Here is a 22,443-nt window from a genome sequence, read left to right on the forward strand (position 1 = left end):
GGAGGAACCAGAGACAAGAGAAGTCTACGAGAATGTTTATATAAAAAGTTTTATATATATATAATGTTTATATGTTTTATATGTTCATATAAAAATTTTGTATGTTTTGGTGTTTTATGTCTTACAGCCCGAGGACGTGCTGTGGTTTACCAGGGGGGAATGTAGCACCCTGAGGATTCGGCTGCTACAGGGGTATTGCACCTCAACCCAGAGGTGTGATATTCCACTCCCGGGTAAGGAAGGAGTGTGGAACTGAGCTCAGATAGACTGCATGCACTACATACATCCCATTCCAGAGGAGCAGGCCGACGGTACTCCCACTTAGAAATGTGCAGGTACAACCGAGCCTGTTCCTGGCTGGAGTGGGAGGGGGGTGGTACATCCCATGTAGTGTAGGGGCAGATAGGGGGAGCAGTCTGGGTAGTGATAGGAGCTCATTGGGTGCTGGTCACCTGAGCTCACACATAGAGGGATATATAAGGAGGGCACCAACTTAGATCAGGGTCAGACGCTGAGAACAAGTCAGTTGGAGAGGAGAGAGAAGGAAACAGCAGCCCTGGAGAGAGAGAGAGAGTGGAGCAGAGAAAGACCCAGAGGGGGAAGACTGAAGGGACCCAAGAACCCAAATTAGAACACCGGGTGAGGAGTCAGCATCAGGGTACCGGAACCCAAGCTGGTGGGGGCAAAAACAATCCCTAGCCAGAGACCAGAGACCGTGGGCAGTGTCTGTCACGGTCACCCACCACATTCACCCCGAAGGCACACCACATGAAGGGTCAGGGAACCCAGGGCCAAGGGTGTCCCAAAAGAAGGCCCGAGGGAGCTGGACCTAGGTGAATCACTGGTGGGGACGGCTGAAGAAAGGACAGAGGGAGAGCTCAGGGCCACGCTCCGGACTTGTTTGGGGGTTGGCTGGATCCAGGACCTGGTGGACGCAGCACGGCTCGGGTGGTCACTAGCAGCTGGAGTGACCAGTACAACATCTGCAGTAAGTAAACACCCTTAACTGCACAACCCGAGTCTGTCTTCATTGCCGGCTGCACCGCACCACCACAACCCCCATCCTCTGCGCCTGTCCCCTCTGAGGCTATACCCCTCCCGTTGGGGGTTATCTCATCAAGCTGCGCACCCACCATCAGCCTCAGCGGACCCTGCTGCAGCGGCGGCCACAGTGACCGCATCACAACGGGTGGCGTAGTCGACACAAAAGAACTTTAGTAACATCTGTAAAGCTGCCACATAACACTGAGCTTGACGCCCTGGGCACGGGACCGGGTCACAGCCGCTCGGAGACTACAACCCCCCCATCTGATCCGGTGCCGGGTATTCCCCTCAAAAAGGAATATGTCCCAGGGGGCGCGTCATATGACTGTGGAGGTGCTTTATACTTTATTGAAAACTATGGGGTGCATTATACTACATGTATGACTAGGAGCTGTGCATTATACTTTATGGACGACTATGGGCTGTACAGTATATTATATAGAGGAGAATGGGATGCATTATACTATATGGAGGACTATGGGATGCATTATACTATATGAAGGACTATGGGGAGTGCGTTATACTTAAGCTCTGGAGCCCCATGACTTGAATGTACACCCCTGGTGAGTATAATGGCTTAGGTTTTTTTTTATACAATAAAGAACAGCGGCAGAATGGGGGACATATTCGGGATATATATATTCAGACTCTAGTTACGCCACTGGTCATAAGACACATGAAATCATTGTAAGTTCAATTAATATTCGGGGTCTGGAGTCATAAATTGGACTGGTTGGCGTTTAAGTTGGTTAACCATTTAGTTTCCAGGTTATCCTTTAAGTTGGATTTGTAAGTTGGGTATGGCTGAGCTGAGCAAAACCAGTGTAAGTCCAGCTGCTCCTCCTGGTCCGGTGTCATAGGATGGACTGCTCAGCATTTAAGTTGATAAACATCTACATTTCAGTTTACTCTCCTTGTTGGAGGTGCAAGCTGGACATGGCTGCAATAAGCTGAATAAAACCACTGTAAGTCCAGTTAAGGCTCCTAGTTGGAAGAGATGGCCTTGTGGACACAAAGTGATTAAACTGTTAATGCCCCAATCTACCCTCCTGGTATGGAGTGGTAAGATGAGCTTGATGGTGTCATGTTGGACAGCACTACAGTGGAGAAAATAAGTATTTGATACACTGACGATTTTGCAAGTTTTCCTACCTACAAAGAGTGTAGAGGTCTGTCATTTTTATCGTAGGTCACTTCATCTGTGAGAGACAAAATCTAAAAATCAGAAAATCACATTATATGATTTTTAAATAATTAAATTGCATTTTATTGCATGAAATAAGTATTTGATCACCTACCAACCAGCAAGAATTCTGGCTCTCACATACTTGTTAGTTTTTCTTTAAGAAGCCCTCCTACTCTGCACTCATTACCTGTATTAATTGCACTTGTTTGAACTTATTACCTGTATAAAAGACACAAGGCTGGGATGGGCTACAGGACAATAAGCAAGCAGCTTCACGAGACGGCAACAACTGTTGGCGCAATTATTAGAAAATGGAAGAAACACAAGATGACTAAGTCTTCCTCGGTCTGGGGCTCCATGCAAGATCTCGCCTCGTGGGGTAAGGATGATTCTGAGAAACGTCAGGAATCAGCCCAGAACTACATGGGAGGACCTGGTCAATGACCTAAATAGAGCTGGCACCACAGTCTCAAACATTACCATTAGTTACACACTACGCTATCATGGATTAAAATCCTGCAGGGCACACAAGGTCCAGTGCTCACCCCAGCACATATCCAGGCCTGTTTGAAGTTGCCAATAACCATCTGGATGATCCAGAGGAGGCATGGGAGAAGGTCATGTGGTCAGATGAGATCAAAATAGAACTTTTTGGTGTCCACTCCACTCACCTTGTTTGGAGGAAGAAGAAGGATGAGTACAACCCCAAGAACACTCTCCCAACCATGAAGCATGGCGGGGGAAACCTCATACTTCGGAGGTGCTTTTTTTTGCAAAGGGGACAGGACGACTGCAATGTATTGAAGGGAGGATGGATGGGGTCATGTATCTTCCTTCCCTCAGTAAGCACTTTGAAGATGGGTTGTGGTTGGGTCTTCCAGCATGACAATGATCCGAAACACACAGCCAGGGCAACCTAAGGCGTGGCTCGATAAGAAGCATTTCAAGGTCCTGTAGTGGTCTAGCCAGTCTCCAGACCTGATCCCAGTAGAAAAGCTTTGGAGGGAGCTGAAACTCAATATTGCCCAGCAACAGCCCCGAAACTTGAAAGATCTGGAGAAGATCCATATGGAGGAGAGGGCCAAAATCCCTGCTTTATTATGTGCAAACTTGGTCAAGAACTACAGGAAATATCTGACCTCTGTAATTGCAAACAAAGGTTTCTGTACCAAATATTAAGTTCTATTTTTCTATTGTATCAAATACTTATTTCATGCAATAAAATGCAAATGAATTATGTAATGTTAATCATACAATGTGATTTTTCTGGATTTTATTTTTAAACTCGGTCTCTCACAGGTGAAGTGACCTACGATAAAAATTACAGACCTCTCCATTCATTGTAGGTGGGAAAACTTGCAAAATCGGCAGTGTATTAAATACTTCTTTTCCCCACCGTATACCAGTCTGCCCTCCTAATGGAAGTTGGATCTGGATTCGCCAGTGTGGGGCTGATAAACCATCAATGTCCCAGTCTATCCTCCTAACTGGAGGAGCATGATGGACGGAGTTATACCGGTTCTAGTGAAAATATTCCAAGACCAGCATATCCGCTTGGTTGAAGTTGGAAAATGGACATATTAGAAATTAAGTCGGTGGAGCCATTATACCCAATAAGTATTTCAGGATTGAAGTCCTAAAATTGCTAGATTGAACTAAGTGGTGAGTTGGTTAAATATCCGGTCAATGTGCTTTTTGGGTGATTAAAACGGCAATTCTGCAATAAATCTACAAGGGGAGGAATTGATGGATGAGTTAAAATGTCCACTTACCTGTCAGACTCCTGTAGCAAAGGAGTAACCTCTCCGCTAGTCAAGACGAATGCCTTCTCACTGCGTTTCTTCAGACGACTTAACGTTCCGCCCTATGGGACAAACCAAAAAAAAAAAAGATTGGTGAAGTCTGATTGAAATAAGGTATTAAATATTCTGGTTTCTGGATCCCCTTTGGCATTCTGGGATGCTCAATCTACACTTTATAGCAAAAAGTGGGGTAGATATTTTTGAACCATTAGGTGGTCATTGACACTGGAAGGGTTTCTTACTGTCCAGACCTTCGCCTTAGGGGGGCCTTACTTCAATGGAAAATATCAACAATATTGTGTTTGTGATCCAATTCTCTCGCATGCGAGATTGGGATCACAGGTGTGGAGAAGATGGAGCATTTAATTTCTCCATCTTCTCAATTGTGTGAGTCAGCTGGCGTATATTGGACTGCACTCGGATGACATCTGAGTGCAGTCCGATGTTTTTCACGTATCCATAGACTTGTATGGGCGCGTCGTCTGATATACTCTGCCAATTGCAGCATGCAGCAATTTTTTTCTCATGCCGACTTGGCATGAGAAAATAAACACTAGTTGGCACTGCCCCATAGTATAACATTGGAGTGAGTGCTATACTCATCTGAGTTATATGCCGGCTACTCAGCAGTGTCAGCCATCCCTAAAGGCATCACCTTGACAATCACAGCAATAAGCACATGACACAGACGTGTTGGCTCTGATTTTTTGGGGGGCAAAATGGTGCAGTGCTGAACTTCACCACAGACACCCCCAGCTACATGATGTGTAAACAGGACCCCAAGATTGTGTGAAGAGACGCTTACCTGGACCAGTCTCCTTCAAGCTGTCCGGGGTTAAAGACATAAAATGATTCCGGTTTAGCAATGTGCACATTCTATTTCATCTGTGATGTCATGGGATGTCGATGATGTCACGCGCCCGGTGATGTCATTAAAACTCTCACTGCTTTTTATGGATCCAGTTTACAACATCAACAAAAAATTAATTCAATAAAAAGACAAAACCCCGACCTCATTTTATAATTCTATGAGGCACATTTAAAAGGAGCCTTTTATTTTATCTATATTACCTACTGCTCTATGTACTAAAATAACACCCAGGACCCCATACTGCCAGTCCTGACCACCCAAACTACAACTCCAATGTCCCCCCGAATTCACAGGAGCAAAAGAGCTGACAACAGAGAATGATGGCATACGCTACTAAATTTCTGTTACAAAGTGCTGTAATTCTACCACGTCAATGGCGAAACGATCCAAAAATGGAGCCCCATAAAGATGTCCCAACTTGAGCCCCCCCTATCTACATGCCTTACTAGAGCATAGGGGTGACATAGGGGGCGAGCGCCATTGTAGTCTGCCATAGTGGGGAGCCAGTGCAAAGAGCTGGAAGACCCCCAACAAATATGTATCATCACATTGTCATCCTCCTGCTATAGGGGGCATGGAAAACGCTGCTTCCCCAGCAATATAGCAGCTCATTGCTGGGGGTTTAGCTGCCATACTTGTTAATATCAACAGATCATCAGTGACTCCTCATTTAGGTAAGGGGTGGTCCTGAAAATGTCTTATTACAGAGTGTTTCTGGCGATCCATGATAAATCCGGGGGATACGCTATAAGTATACCAAAGCTTAAAAGTAATGTGCTCCCTACCTGGACTCGTCCCCTTCCAGCTGTCAGATCCTAGTGACACAAGATGGCTCTGGTGCAGAGCTTCATACATTCTACTCCAGCTGTCATGTCTATGATGTCATGTGCATTGTGATGTCATCATGGCTGTCACTGTTATTTCACTTTTACAACCACAAGAAAAAGTTGATATTAATTGTTTAAAAAAACAAAACTATAAAACATTGTGGGTAATTGCAACCTGTGATTATTTTACACACTATCATTAATATTTGGGGGGATTAGTCAGGTCCTTCGCCTTCCCCTCCTGCACTGCACTTTATATGTTGTATATTATAATAATGGACAATCCACAAGCCCTGCTTGTAGAATATGTAATATATATACAGTACAGACCAAAAGTTTGGACACACCTCATTTAAAGATTTTTCTGTATTTTCATGACTATGAAAATTGTACATTCACACTGAAGGCATCAAAACTATGAATTAACACAGGTGGAATTATATACTTAACAAAAAAGTGTGAAACAACTGAAAATATGTCTTATATTCTAGGTTCTTCAAAGTAGCCACCTTTTGCTTTGATGACTGCTCTGCACACTCTTGGCATTCTCTTGATGAGCTTCAAGAGGTAGTCACCGGAAATGGTCTTCACTTCACAGGTGTGCCCTGTCAGGTTTAATAAGTGGGATTTCTTGCCTTATAAATGGGGTTGGGACCATCAGTTGTGTTGTGCAGAAGTCAGTTGGATACACAGCTGATAGTCCTACTGAATAGACTGTTAGAATTTGTATTATGGCAAGAAAAAAGCAGCTAAGTAAAGAAAAATGAGTGGCCATCATTACATTAAGAAATGAAGGTCAGTCAGTCTGAAAAATTGGGAAAACTTTGAAAGTGTCCCCAAGTACAGTTGCAAAAACCATCAAGCGCTACAAAGAAACTGGCTCACATGAGGACCGCCCCAGGAAAGGAAGACCAAGAGTCACCTCTGCTTCTGAGGATAAGTTTATCTGAGTCACCAGCCTCAGAAATCGCAGGTTAACAGCAGCTCAGATTAGAGACCAGGTCAATGCCACACAGAGTTCTAGCAGCAGACACATCTCTACAACAACTGTTAAGAGGAGACTTTGTGCAGCAGGCCTTCATGGTAAAATAGCTGCTAGAAAACCACTGCTAAGAACAGGTGACGCACCCCTGGGCCTTCGTCGCGCGGCATCGCGCGCACGGGAGCTTACCCGGAGCCGGATCTGTTGAGGGTTGTAGTCTCGTGGCGGTGACCCGGTCCGTGCCCAGGGAGTCAAACTGAGCGGCGATGTATTAGCGGTAGATGTTGGACGACTACGCCACCCGTTGAATGCAGCGAAGGAGCTGCCGCTGCAGGGCAGACCGCTGAGGCCGGTGGTAGGATTGTGCAGCGTGATAGTATCACCCCCAACGGGAGGGGTATGGCCTCAGGGCAGCCGACGTGGATGATGGGGGTAGCAGGAATCACTCAGAGACGATGCGGTGTAATTCAGGGTCTTTACTGGTGATAAAGATAGACCCTCCCGGAGTACTGGCTAGCGATCGGGGCCTGGTCAGTCCTTGAGCAGATGGGATCTCCCCTGGCCAGGCGGAGTTGTAGGCCTCCCAAACTGACTGTACTCTTCTGGCTACCTTGCTAGAGGCGGGTATAAGTAGCCCACGTCCCTGAGTGTACCGTGTGGTGCTCACCCGTATGGCCGGTGACTCGGGGCCTTCTAATGGCTTCCGCTCCACGATGGCGGTGCTGGTCCCACGCGTGTGACCATGCCTTCGGGTTTCTGGGCCAGAGGACCTGCAATCCCCTGCCGGTCGGTTTCTGCTGCTGGGTAAGGATTAGTCCCCAGAGCCTCGGACTCCGGGTCCGGTGATAACTTCTCAGTCAGGGCGAGCTCTGCAGCTGCCAGCCCCTGACTCCTTGTAACACTGCTCCCACAGAGCTCCTGTTGTTTCTTCCTATGCTGCTTCTCTTCTCTGTCTCTACTTCTTCTCTACTCACTAACCCTGCCTCAGCCCTAGGTTTATATAGGGGAAGTTCTTCCCCTCCCAGGACTGGGCAGGAGGTGTGGCATGCATAGGATCCCTGACCAAGAGACCTCCCACCTGCTCTCAGACATAACATTGCTGTTACTGTGGAAACCAGACCCCTGGGGTGCCACATTCCCCCCTAGTGAAATTTAGTACTCCGGGACTAAACATAACAAGGTATAAACAATAATAATACAATAAGAAAAACACAATAAGATGGTTACGGCGTGTCCGCAACCGGGTGCAGTTTTGAAGAAAACAAAGGTGTCCATTTCACCAAAACAGGGAGACGTAACCAGGTAGGGGTCTGTCCTGCCCCGAGTCCTTAACAGTCTTTAGTCCATTCCTGGGTTACGCTCCAACCAATTGTACAAGGATTCCCGGTAAATCCACCAAGGACTCCTAAAAATAACTAGAAACACATAATTATTTACAAGTAACAGACAGGTGACCACAAATAAAACAATTTAAACACTTCAAATCCTCCAACGTGCAGGTAACTGGCCTCTAGTGGCCCTAGTGGACCTACGGAGTTGACTGTCTGGCCCTGAACTACAGGGTGTAGGAGCTGTCAAGGGTAAACTGGGCAGCTGTCTACGGGCTCTTTGGCTCACTAGGGGTACGGCAGGCTCACTATGAGCAGAGGGTTGATCCTCCTGTTCTGCTTGTGTGGAGTCTGCTGCCTCCTGGACCGGCTGCTCTTCCAGCTCTACCTGTTGCTCCGTAGGCACTTGGGATGCTGGTTGGAGGAACGTGAGGACGGGTACCACAACTGCACCATTGACTTGAGTCCAGGATCGAGGGAAGTCTCCGAGCACAGTACTAACCATATCTTCCCTTTCCTCTACGGGTCGAGGGTCTTCTTGCTCTCCTTCTGGGTTCCGTAGCTGTTCGGGACACTTCTTCAGGTGATCCCGGGATACAATGGCTGTGGTTTCCCCTCCGTCTTTACTGATGGTACAAACCTTTGGGTTGTCGTGGCTTGAGGGCAGTACGGTGTACGGGTCCTTCTCCCACTGGTCGTCCAACTTGTGGAGCCGTCTCTTCCTCTTCAAGACCTGCTCTCCGGGTACCAGGGGAACAGCGGGAGCATACTGGTTGTAATTTTTCTCTTGTCTTTCCCTAGCGAGACAGAGACTTCGCTCCACGCTCTCCTGTACTTTCCGGTACTGCTGCTGCCTCTCTGTGTCCCAGTCTGCTTCCGGTGAAGTGTCCTCGGGTGTCAGGACTCCCATCTCCAGGTCAACAGGTAGCTTACCAGGCCTTGCCCTCATTAGGTAAGCCGGGGTACAGTTGGTGGAACCTACAGGGATGTAGTTATATAGGTCCACCAGGTCGGGCAGCTTCTCAGGCCACAGACTGCGTTCTTCCAGGGGCAACGTTTTCAGAAGATCCATTACCACCTGGTTCATTTTCTCACAAAGTCCATTAGTTTGCGGATGATAGGGTGTCGTCCTTATCTTCCGGCAGCCATACAGATTGCAGAATTCCTGGAAGACCTCCGCTTCAAAGGCAGGTCCCTGGTCCGTCAGCACTTGGTCCGGGTACCCGTGTGGACGGCAGAAGTGCTGCTGGAAGGCTCTAGCTGCTGTTTGAGCTGTTAAGTCCTTAACGGGGACGACAACCAAGAACCGGGAGTAATGATCCACAATGGTTAACGCGTAGACGTAGCCACTTCTGCTTGGGGCCAGTTTTACATGATCCAAGGCTACCAGTTCCAACGGCTGCTTGGTGACGATGGACTGAAGGGGGGTCTTCTGGCTGGCACGGTCCTTCCTTCTTAGGTTGCACGGGCCACAGTCTCTGCACCACCTCTCGATGGTTCCCCTCATGCCTACCCAGTGGAACCGCCCGCGCAGCAGGAACTCCAGCTTCTTCCATCCGAAGTGTCCAGCCCCATCGTGGTATGCCTCCATCACCGTGGCTGCGTCTCTTCGTGGCACCACTACTTGCCAGATTAGTTCATGCGTCCGGGAGTTAACCATTCTGCGGCACAACTTCCCCTTGTAAAGGAACAGTCGACTCTTCTCAGCCCACAGTTGTTTGGCTTCCTCCGGAGCGTCTGGGTCAAGGCGAGCCTCTGGCCGAGTCAGCATCTCCTTCACCAGTCGGACGGCAGGGTCACTGTCTTGCGTTTCCTCCCAGTTGTAGTGAGGCAAGGGGTTAAACGTAGCGGCTTGCTTACTCCTTACCCGATGGGAATACTGGATAGTCCCATGACGGTGGAACGCGGGGAGTTCGACTTCTTCCAATCCCTCTGGATCTTCTCCTACGTCCGGTAGGTTTGGCATCCTGGACAGGGCGTCCGCGTTGGTATTGGAGCGTCCTGCCCGGTATTTGATTGTGAACTCGTAGTTGGACAGACGGGCCATCCATCTCTGCTCTAGGGCACCGAGTCTTGCCGTGTCCAGGTGTGTCAACGGGTTGTTATCCGTGTACACGGTGAACCGGGAAGAAGCGAGGTAGTGCTTAAAGCGTTCGGTGACTGCCCACACCACTGCCAGGAACTCTAGCTTAAATGAGCTGTAATTCTCAGGGTTTCTTTCGGTGGGTCGCAGTTTTCGACTGGCGTAAGCGATTACTCGTTCTTTCCCCTGCTGGATCTGGGACAGTACGGCTCCTAGCCCGATGTTACTTGCGTCGGTGTAGAGGATAAAGGGCTGGCTGTAATCAGGGTACGCCAGGATTTCATCCCCCGTGAGGGCCATCTTCAGCTGGCGGAAGGACTCTTCTTCTAACTTCTCCCATTTGAAGGGCGGCTTCTGGTTCTTGGCCTTCCGGGACTGGCCTATCAGGAGGTCCTGCATAGGAGCTGCCTTTTTGGTGAACCCGGGGATGAATCTGCGGTAATAGCCTACCAACCCGAGGAACTGCCGCACTTCCTTTACACTGGAGGGACTTGGCCATTCCTTAATTGCGGTGATCTTATCAGGGTCGGGAGCCACTCCGTCAGCGCTCACCACGTGTCCCAGGTACTGCACCTTTGGTTTTAGGAGGTGACACTTGGAGGGTTTTACCTTTAGGCCGTAGTTTGCCAGAGCTTCGAACACTTCCGCCAGGTGTTTCAGGTGGTCCTCATAAGTCTTGGAATATACGATGACATCGTCCAGGTACAACAGGACCGTCTCGAAGTTTCTGTGGCCCAGACAGCACTCCATTAATCGTTGAAAGGTTCCTGGTGCGTTACAGAGTCCGAACGGCATGCAGGTAAACTCGCTAAGTCCCATCGGGGTGGTGAATGCGGTCTTCTCCCGGTCCGCCTCTGCTACAGGAACCTGCCAGTACCCGCTAGTGAGATCCAAGGTAGAGAAGAAGTTAGCAGATCTTAAAGCAGCCAAAGACTCCTCTATCCTTGGTAAGGGGTACGCATCCTTGTGTGTGATACGGTTGATTTTCCGGTAATCCACACACATCCTCATGGTGTTGTCTTTCTTTTTGACTAAGACTAGTGGAGCTGCCCAGGGGCTACAGCTATCCCTGATCACCCCAGCCTCCTTCATGTCCCTAAGCATCCCCTTGGCGTGTTGGTAGTGTGCAGGGGGTACGGGTCGATACCTCTCTTTTATGGGAAGATGGTCTCCCGTGGGGATGTGGTGTTCTACCCCCTTGACTCGCCCGAAGTCTAACGGGTGTTTACTAAACACTCTCTCGTACTCTTGAACCACCCGATAGACTCCCTGTCTCTGGTGTGAGGGAGTGGAGTCAGTACCCAAATGTAGTTGCTGACACCAGTCCTCCATTGTTTCCTTAGAGCCGTTACTTTCCTCCGGGGAAGATGGGGGCAAGGGTTCTACGGACTGTATGGAATTTTGATTGATGGTATACAATTTGGCTAGCGTGGCATACCGGGGCAGGTACACTTCCCTCTTCCCGATATTTATTATGCGAACGGGCACCCTCCCATGGCGTACATTGACCACCCCCCGTGCTGTCAAAATGGTGGGCCTACTGTCTGAGTAAACTGGTTCTACCATTGCCTGGTAATCTCTACCTCTCAGACCAATAGCTGCCCGGCACCAAATCATCATTTCACTTTTTGGGGGCATGGCAATAGGAAAAGGGTCACACATTCTTACGTTACCAATCTCACCACTGGAGAGTTCTATCTGTTGCCGTCGCATCAGTGCCCGGATCTCTTTCTGGAGCACTCGCTGCTGGCCGGAGCTGGCGTTCTTGGCAACCTGCTGTAAAAGGAAAATCACCTCTGCAAGACAATTTTCAATTACATTAGTTCCTAGAGTTATCTTTGGGTGACTCTCGTGCTTGTCAATGTCTACAATGATCAGTCCCTGTGCCGCCAATTCGACTCTACCGATTTTAATGGTCACCTCTTTAAATCCAATCTGTGGCACGGGCTGACCATTGCTGGCGATGATACTCAAGTCGTCGTCAGGGTAGCGGGTGATATCCGAGTCATTCCAGTACTGCTTGAAGAGCACGTACGGGATAGTGGTAACCTGTGACCCGGTGTCCAGTAGGGCACTCATGGGGATGCCATCCAGTACCACAGGCAAAACTGGACGTCCTCCCACATATTTGTCGCGCCAGTTCGATGGGCCTGATGATCTTTTTCCTGGGGTTTGGCCCTCTACCCCAGGTTGTGCCAGTTTAAAGGACAGTACCTTGCCATATGTCCGGGTTGATTGCAGCGGCGGCAGATGGGTTGTCCGTCCTCGTTGTATCGGTCGCTGGGTCTTCCTCTGGCCGGTGGGGTCCTCCTTGGTCGACGCCACGGGATGTCCTCCGGTCCGGATGCCAGCTGGATCTTCCCTGGAGTGGAAACCTGTAAAGACTGCACAGTTCGGGTTAGCGCGGCAACGCTTTTAGCTAGCTCTTGGACCTGATGGTGCAGGTCTGGAGCCGGGTCATTGTTCAAAGCCTGCGCATCAGCTCCCACAGGCCCTGCCGACAAGGGTGCCGCCTCCTGGTGGTAAGTGGTAGTGGGGCGTCTGTGGGTCACAACGCCAACTGGTGCCGATTCTCGGAGCACCCGGATGGCTCTGTCCTTGAACTGTGCAAATCCCAGATGAGGGTCCTGTAAGGCCATTGCCCGCAACTGGGTTCGGTGGGCATTGCAATATAAACCCTCTATAAATTGTTCAGTCAACAGCCTGTCCTCGTCTCCCACGCCGTCAGGGTCGGTCTGCTTAATGGCTCTCAGGGCCTCTTGTAGGATCAGGGCATAGTCCCTTATACTCTCGTGTGCTCGCTGCTTGCACCCGTAGAATCTAAGCTTGATCTCGGCTGAGGTGCGGGTATCAAAGGTGTCCCTCAGCCGGGTTAGTATCCCTGCAACAGTCCTTCCCCCAGGTGGCCAGGACTTTACCTCCCTTTGGGCTGCCCCGGTTAATTGGGCCACCAGGATGCTCACTTTTTGATCTTCTGTGAGGGGATACACCTGGAAGAGGCTATCCAGCTTTTCTCTAAAGTCATGCAGGGTATGTGACTCCCCTGAGTACTGGGGTAGCCAGGCCGCTCCCGGGATATAGGGCATGGTGAAAGGCATGACTGCAGCAGCGGTGGCGCTGGCGGGGGTTGAGGCAGTGAAGCTCTCCTCCGTATCCGACATCTTCCTCCCCCCTAGTGGACCGTGGCCTACCTTGCGATGATCCTCTTCCGTAGGCCGCGGCTCCGCAGTGGATCGTCAGGGTTGAGGACCTTCCGTCGCGCTCCTGTGACGTCGGCGTCTGCTGGGCTCCTTCCAGGACCTTACGCAACGTCCGGACGTGAGGCGGGGCTTCAGTTCTCGCGCGCTTTCGGAGTCCACGCCCCTCTTCTTCCCGCGCGGCGTCTTCAAGATGGCGTCCAACGGCGGGAAAACTCCACGGATGGCGGGAAGAAGGCAGAAGATGGCGCCGGATGGCGGGAAAACTTCGCGGATGGCGGGAAGAAGGCAGAAGATGGCGCCGGATGGCGGGAATCTTCACCACTGGTAAGTTTGAACAGTCTTTTTCAGGCACGCAGTACCCGGTGGTTGCGGGCACGAAATCCTGCCGACTACGCCAAAAGTTGACGCACCCCTGGGCCTTCGTCGCGCGGCATCGCGCGCACGGGAGCTTACCCGGAGCCGGATCTGTTGAGGGTTGTAGTCTCGTGGCGGTGACCCGGTCCGTGCCCAGGGAGTCAAACTGAGCGGCGATGTATTAGCGGTAGATGTTGGACGACTACGCCACCCGTTGAATGCAGCGAAGGAGCTGCCGCTGCAGGGCAGACCGCTGAGGCCGGTGGTAGGATTGTGCAGCGTGATAGTATCAGCCCCAACGGGAGGGGTATGGCCTCAGGGCAGCCGACGTGGATGATAGGGGTAGCAGGAATCACTCAGAGACGATGCGGTGTAATTCAGGGTCTTTACTGGTGATAAAGATAGACCCTCCCAGAGTACTGGCTAGCGATCGGGGCCTGGTCAGTCCTTGAGCAGATGGGATCTCCCCTGGCCAGGCGGAGTTGTAGGCCTCCCAAACTGACTGTACTCTTCTGGCTACCTTGCTAGAGGCTGGTATAAGTAGCCCACGTCCCTGAGTGTACCGTGTGGTGCTCACCCGTATGGCCGGTGACTCGGGGCCTTCTAATGGCTTCCGCTCCACGATGGCGGTGCTGGTCCCACGCGTGTGACCGTGCCTTCGGGTTTCTGGGCCAGAGGACCTGCAATCCCCTGCCGGTCGGTTTCTGCTGCTGGGTAAGGATTAGTCCCCAGAGCCTCGGACTCCGGGTCCGGTGATAACTTCTCAGTCAGGGCGAGCTCTGCAGCTGCCAGCCCCTGACTCCTTGTAACACTGCTCCCACAGAGCTCCTGTTGTTTCTTCCTATGCTGCTTCTCTTCTCTGTCTCTACTTCTTCTCTACTCACTAACCCTGCCTCAGCCCTAGGTTTATATAGGGGAAGTTCTTCCCCTCCCAGGACTGGGCAGGAGGTGTGGCATGCATAGGATCCCTGACCAAGAGACCTCCCACCTGCTCTCAGACATAACATTGCTGTTACTGTGGAAACCAGACCCCTGGGGTGCCACACAGGCAACAAGCAGAAGAGACTTGTTTGGGCTAAAGAACACAAGGAATGGACATTAGACCAGTGGAAATCTGTGCTTTGGTCTGATGAGTCCAAATTTGAGATCTTTGGTTCCAACCACCGTGTCTTTGTGCGACGCAGAAAAGGTGAACGGATGGACTCTACATGCCTGGTTCCCACCGTGAAGCATGGAGGAGGAGGTGTGATGGTGTGGGGTGCTTTGCTGGTGACACTGTTGGGGATTTATTCATAATTGAAGGCATACTGAACCAGCATGACTACCACAGCATCTTGCAGCGGCATGCTATTACATCCGGTTTGCGTTTAGTTGGACCATCATTTATTTTTCAACAGGACAATGACCCCAAACACACCTCCAGGCTGTGTAAGGGCTCTTTGACCAAGAAGGAGAGTGATGGGGTGCTACGCCAGATGACCTGGCCTCCACAGTCACCAGACCTGAACCCAATCGAGATGGTTTGGGGTGAGCTGGACAGCAGAGTGAAGGCAAAAGGGCCAACAAGTGCTAAGCATCTCTGGGAACTCCGTCAAGATTGTTGGAAGACCATTTCCGGTGACTACTTCTTGAAGCTCATCAAGAGAATGCCAGGAGTGTGCAAAGCAGTCATCAAAGCAAAAGATGGCTACTTTGAAGAACCTAGAATATAAGACATATTTTCAGTTGTTTCACACTTTTTTGTTAAGTATATAATTCCACGTGTGTTAATTCATAGTTTTGATACCTTCAGTGTGAATGTACAATTTTCATAGTCATGAAAATACAGAAAAATCTTTATATGAGAAGGTGTGTCCAAACTTTTGTTCTGTACTGTATATACTAGATGGAGGCCCGATGCTGTCTCATCGGGAGGGCAGTAATGTCACGATGGGGGCAGGCTTTGCACAGTTGAGAATCTCTCCCCCCCATGTGCTCACCCACCTATCCACTCTCTCTTTTCCTCCTTCCTGTGCTGTATTCTCCCCTCATGTGCTGTCCCGTTTGAGCTGTCTCCCCCCTGTGCTCTGCCTCTCTCCCCCTGTGCGCTTTCTCTCTCCCCCATCTGCTGTCTTCTCCTCTTTTGTGCTCTCTTCTTTGACCCGTGTACCCCATGTGCTATCCCCCTTGTCTGTTTTCTCTCTCCCCCATCTGCTGTCTTCTCCTCTGATGTGATCTCTTCTTTGACCTGTCTACCCCATGTGCTATCCCCCTTGTCTGCTGTCTTCTCCCCTCATGTGCTGTCCCGTTTGAGCTGTCTCCCCCCTGTGCTCTGTCTCTTTCCCCTCTGTGCACTTTCTCTCTCCCCCATCTGCTGTCTTCTCCTCTCATGTGCTCTCTTCTTTGACCTGTCTACCCCATGTGCTCTCCCCCTTGTCTGCTTTCTCTCTCCTTCCTGTGCTGTGTTCTCCCCTCATGTGCTGTCCCGTTTGAGCTGTCTCCCCCCTGTGCTCTGTCTCTTTCCCCTCTGTGCACTTTCTCTCTCCCCCATCTGCTGTCTTCTCCTCTCATGTGATCTCTTCTTTGACCTATCTTCTCCATGTGCTCTCCCCCTTGTCTGCTGTCTCTCTCCTTCCTGTGCTGTGTTCTCCCCTCATGTGCTGTCCCGTTTGAGCTGTCTCTCCCCTGTGCTCTGTCTCTTTCCCCTCTGTGCGCTTTCTCTCTCCCCCATCTGCTGTCTTCTCCTCTTATGTGATTTCTTCTTTGACCTGTGTACCCCATGTGCTCTCCCCTTTGTCTGCTCTCTCTCTCCACCCCTGTGCTGTCTTCTTCCCTCATGTGTTCTCTCATTTGAGCTGTCTCCCCACGCAGTAAATCAGATCGCCGCCATCTTTGTGCAGGCAGATAGCGGCGGTCACATTAAAACTGCGCATGCGCTCCTCCTGTACAAAGATGGCGGCAGTCAGTGAATCATTCGGCTGATCCCGGCGGCGGCGTGTTTGCGACAGTGTTCTGCTGGTGGTACCACGCAAGAGGCTGCGTACGGCGTATACCGTGTGTGTGGTGCGTACGGCGTAGACAGAGTGTGTGTGTGTGTGGTGGTGCGTACGGCGTATACAGAGTGTGTGTGTGGTGGTGCATATAGCGTATACAGAGTGTGTGTGTGTGTGTGGTGGTGCGTACGGCATATACAGTGTGTGGTGTGTACAGCGTATACAGTGTGTGTGTTGTGCGTACGGCGTATACTGTGTGTGTGGTGTGTGCAGCGTATACAGTGTGTGTGTGTGGTGCGCAGGGTGTATACAGAGTGCGTGTGTGTGGTGGTGCGTACGGCATATACAGTGTGTGTGTGTGTGTGTGTGGTGCGTACGGCGTATACAGTGTGTGTGTGTGTGGTGCGCAGGGTGTATACAGAGTGCCTGTGTGTGGTGGTGCGTACGGCATATACAGTGTATGTGTGTGTGTGGTGCGTACGGCGTATACAGTGTGTGTGTGTGGTGGTGTATATGGCGTATACAGTGTATGTGGTATGTACGGCCAGGGGCATACATAGGAATCATGGGGCCCCATAGCAGAAGCTCTAATTGCCCCCCCCCCCCCCCAAAAAAAAAAATTAAATAATTGTCGGGGTCACCAAAGATCAGATTTCACAACTTTCCATCTTTACATAGTAATTTTCCTCCTGCTGACGTCCTAGATCTCTTTCATTGCCCCATAAAGTGTGATGCCAATAAAAGGGCCCCCCAAACACAGTATAATACCCCCATGGTGAATTCCTCCACATGCACAGTATAATGACCCTACTGTACCCGACCTCAACTCCCAGGGTAAAGTATGCTGTCCCCAACACAGTATGTTCCCCCAACTGTGAGCCGCTAGAGAGGATGGTACATAATAAGGGAGGGTGTTATACATAATAAAAGAGGAAACTATATAACTAAGGATGGCGCTATACATAATAAGTGAGTACACTATATACTAAGGGACTGTGCTATACATAATAAGGCTACATTCCTGCATCTGTGTGCAGTGTCGGTGTGCTGCCCTGCATTGAGCATGTCCTATTCTAATCCTCAATATCGGATCAGAACAGGACATTCTCTGACCCTCTTAGATCTCATTCTCAGATCCGTGATTTTCATGGATGTGTGAATGGATCTATAAAACTGTACGAGTCCGTGAACCATCCGATAAAAAAATCTGGCAGCACACGGACATTTCACACAAATGTGAGAGTACAGCCTAAGGGATTTTACAGATAACATTATCACTCCTAGTCACACAGCGCAGATACAGAATAATACTTACATCCAGGCACTTACCGCTGACGTCTCATCTGATCAGAGCCGGTTTCTGCTGCTTCTTCTCCATCTGGTCAGACCTTCATGTCGACATCTCCCAGCCACGACTCGTCTTGTCACGATGATCTCCAGCCTAGAAAATAACAAGGTCACATATTGTATGTATACATGTGTCTCCCCCGCTCTGCGTCCTCGAATACAGATATGTAACCCCCCCCCATTAATATACTATTAACCACCTAGTAATCAAAATATAAAGTGATAAGCAGCACTGTGCCCCCCATTAACTATAATCTGCACCGGCCAATAATATAAATTATTCAGTCTCTGTGACTCTCCCCAATTAACTGTAAGGCTATGTGCACACGGAAAACATACAAGGCTTCACAGTACAAGCAAAGTGAAACCACCATAATTGCTCTCTCCCAGCACCCCCATCATTGCTCTCTCCCAGCACCCCCGTCATTGCTCTCTCCCAGCACCCCCATCATTACTCTCTCCCAGCACCCCCATCATTACTCTCTCCCAGCACCCCCATCATTGCTCTCTCCCAGCACCCCCATCATTGCTCTCTCCCAGCACCTCCATCATTGCTCTGTCCCAGCACCCACGTCATTGCTCTGTCCCAGCACCCCCATCATTACTCTCTCCCAGCACCCCCATCATTACTCTCTCCCAGCACCCCCATCATTGCTCTGTCCCAGCACCCACGTCATTGCTCTGTCCCAGCACCCTCATCGTTGCTCTCTCCCAGCACCCCCATCTTTGCTCTCTCCCAACACCTCCATCATTGCTCTCTCTCTTAGCACCTGCATCATTGCTCTGTCCCACCACCCCCATCATTGCTCTCTCCCAACCCCCATCATTGCTCTGTCCAGCACCCCCATCATTGCGCTGTCTCAGCACCTCCATCATTGCTCTCTCCCAGCCCCCCATCATTGCTCTGTCCCAGCACCTCCATCATTGCTTCTCCCAGCACTCCCATCATTGCTCTCTCCCAGCACCCCCATCATTTCTCTGTCCCAGCACCTCCATCATTGCTCTCTCCCAGCCCCACATCATTGCTCTCTCCCAGCCCCCCACCATTGCTCTGTCCCAGCACCCCCACCATTGCTCTCTCCCAGCACCCCCATCATTGCTCTCTCCCAGCACCCCCATCATTGCTCTCTCCCAGCACCCCCATCATTGCTGTGTCCCAGCACCCACATCATTGCTCTGTCCCAGCACCCCCATCATTGCTCTCTCTCTTAGCATCTGCATCATTGCTCTGTCCCACCACCCCCATCATTGCTCTCTCCCAACCCCCATCCTTGCTCTGTCCAGCACCCCCATCATTGCGCTGTCTCAGCACCTCCATCATTGCTCTCTCCCAGCCCCCCATCATTGCTCTGTCCCAGCACCTCCATCATTGCTTCTCCCAGCACTCCCATCATTGCTCTCTCCCAGCACCCCCATCATTTCTCTGTCCCAGCACCTCCATCATTGCTCTCTCCCAGCCCCACATCATTGCTCTCTCCCAGCCCCCCACCATTGCTCTGTCCCAGCACCCCCACCATTGCTCTCTCCCAGCACCCCCACCATTGCTCTCTCCCAGCACCCCCACCATTGCTCTCTCCCAGCAACCCCATCATTGCTCTCTCCCAGCACCCCCATCTTTGCTCTCTCTCTTAGCACCTGCATCATTGCTCTGTCCCACCACCCCCATCATTGCTCTCTCCCAACCCCCATCATTGCTCTGTCCAGCACCCCCATCATTGCGCTGTCCCTGCACCTCCATCATTGCTCTCTCCCAGCCCCCCATCATTGCTCTGTCCCAGCACCTCCATCATTGCTTCTCCCAGCACTCCCATCATTGCTCTCTCCCAGCACCCCCATCATTTCCTCTCAGCACCCCCATCATTACTCTCTCCCAGCACCCCCATCATTGCTCTCTCCCAACCCCCATCATTGCTCTGTCCAGCACCCCCATAATTGCGCTGTCCCTGCACCTCCATCATTGCTCTCTCCCAGCCCCCCATCATTGCTCTGTCCCAGCACCTCCATCATTGCTTCTCCCAGCACTCCCATCATTGCTCTCTCCCAGCACCCCCATCATTTCCTCTCAGCACCCCCATCATTACTCTGTCCCAGCACCTCCATCATTGCTCTCTCCCAGCCCCCCACCATTGCTCTGTCCCAGCACCCCCATCATTGCTCTCTCCCAGCACCCCCATCATTGCTCTCTCCCAGCACCCCCATCATTGCTCTCTCCCAGCACCCCCATCATTGCTCTCTCCCAGCACCCCCATCATTGCTCTCCCCTTCCCCACCATCCCCATCATTGCTCTCCCCAGCTCTATCCGCCTCATTATTGCTCTTCCCAGCCCCATCCCCTCCCCAGCATTTCAGTAAAAAAAAAAAAAACTTACTTCAGCTCGCTCCCCTGCAGCAGCATCCTCCTGGTTGCCGGCAGCTTTCTTCCTGACCCAGGCGCGCGCTGCATGATGATGTCATCAAGCTGCGCGCGCCTGGGTCAGGGAGGAAGTAGAGGATGAACCCTCCAGCTCCGCTGCTATTCTCCTCCTGACAGCAGCGGAGCTGTAGGAATCACTCCCTGACCGCCGCGTGCAGGGAGCAGCTGCACCTTGTGGGCCCCTTGGTGCAGCTGCATGGTGGGGACCCCGCGCAGCTGCACCGGTGGCGGTATATCCACCCCTGGACTGCTATGGGCCCCCTCGGCTCACGGGCCCCATAGCAGTCGCCTGGTCTGCCGCCATTGGCAGTACGCCACTGTGTACGGCATATACAGTGTGTGTGTGGTGTGTACGGTGTATACAGAGTGCGTGTGTGTGGTGCGTACGGTGTATACAGAGTGCGTGTGTGTGTGGTGGTGCGTACAGCGTATACAGTGTGTGTGTGTGTGTGTGGTGTGTACGGCATATACAGTGTGTGTGTGGTATGTACAGCGTATACAGTGTGTGTGTGGTGTGTACGGCGTATACAGAGTGTGTGTGTGGTGAGTATGGCGTATACAGTGGATGTGTGGTGCGTACGGCGTATACAGTGTGTGGTGCGTACGGTGTATACAGAGTGCGTGTGTGTGGTGCATACGATGTATACAGACGGCGTGTGTGTGGTGGTGCGTACGGCGTATACAGTGTGTGTGTGGTGTGTACGGCGTATACAGTGTGTGTGGTGGTGCATATGGTGTATACAGTGTATGTGGTATGTACAGCGTATACAGTGTGTGTGTGGTGCGTACGGCGTATACAGTGTGTGTGTGTGGTGTGTACGGCTTATACAGAGTGTGTGTGTGTGGTGTACGGCGTATACAGTGTATGTGGTGTGTACGGCGTATACAGTGTGTGTGGTGTGTACGGCGTATACAGTGTGTGTGGTGTGTACGGCTTATACAGTGTGTGTGGTGTGTACGGCGTATACAGTGTGTGTGTGGTGTGTAAGGCGTATACAGTGTGTGTGCGGTGGTGCGTACGGCGTATACAGTGTATGTGGTATGTACAGAGTATACAGTGTGTGTGTGTGTGGTGTGTAAGGCGTATACAGTGTGTGTGGTGGTGCGTACGGCGTATACAGTGTATGTGGTATGTACAGCGGATACAGTGTGTGTGTGTGTGGTGCGTACGGTGTATACAGTGTGTGTGTGTGGTGTGTACGGCTTATACAGAGTGTGTGTGTGGTGTACGGCGTATACAGTGTATGTGGTGTGTACGGCGTATACAGTGTGTGTGTGTGTGTGGTGTGTACGGCGTATACAGTGTGTGTGGTGTGTACGGCGCATACAGTGTATGTGGTATGTACAGCGTATACAGTGTGTGTGTGTGTGTGTGTGGTGTGTACGGCGTATACAGAGTGCGTGTGTGTGGTGCATACGATGTATACAGACTGCGTGTGTGTGGTGGTGCGTACGGCGTATACAGTGTGTGTGTGGTGTGTACGGCGTATACAGTGTGTGTGGTGGTGCATATGGTGTATACAGTGTATGTGGTATGTACAGCGTATACAGTGTGTGTGTGTGTGGTGCGTACGGCGTATACAGTGTATGTGTGTGGTGTGTACGGCTTATACAGAGTGTGTGTGTGTGGTGTACGGCGTATACAGTGTATGTGGTGTGTACGGCGTATACACTGTGTGTGGTGTGTACGGCGTATACAGTGTGTGTGTGTGTGGTGCGTACGGCGTATACAGTGTGTGTGTGTGGTGTGTACGGCTTATACAGAGTGTGTGTGTGTGTGTGGTGTACGGCATATACAGTGTATGTGGTGTGTACGGCGTATACAGTGTGTGTGGTGTGTACGGCGTATACAGTGTGTATGGTGTGTACGGCGTATACAGTGTGTGTGTGGTGTGTAAGGCGTATACAGTGTGTGCGTGGTGTGTAAGGCGTATATGACGCGCCCCTGGGCCTGTGTCGCGCAGCGTTGCGCACGCGGGAGCCTACCCGGATCCGGATCAGATAGGAGTAGTAGTCTCGTGGCGGTGACCCGGT

Source organism: Phyllobates terribilis, unplaced genomic scaffold, assembly GCF_046119375.1.
Source record: "Phyllobates terribilis strain yellow unplaced genomic scaffold, ASM4611937v1 Scaffold_189__1_contigs__length_3638672, whole genome shotgun sequence".
In the NCBI taxonomy this organism is placed as follows: domain Eukaryota; kingdom Metazoa; phylum Chordata; class Amphibia; order Anura; family Dendrobatidae; genus Phyllobates; species Phyllobates terribilis.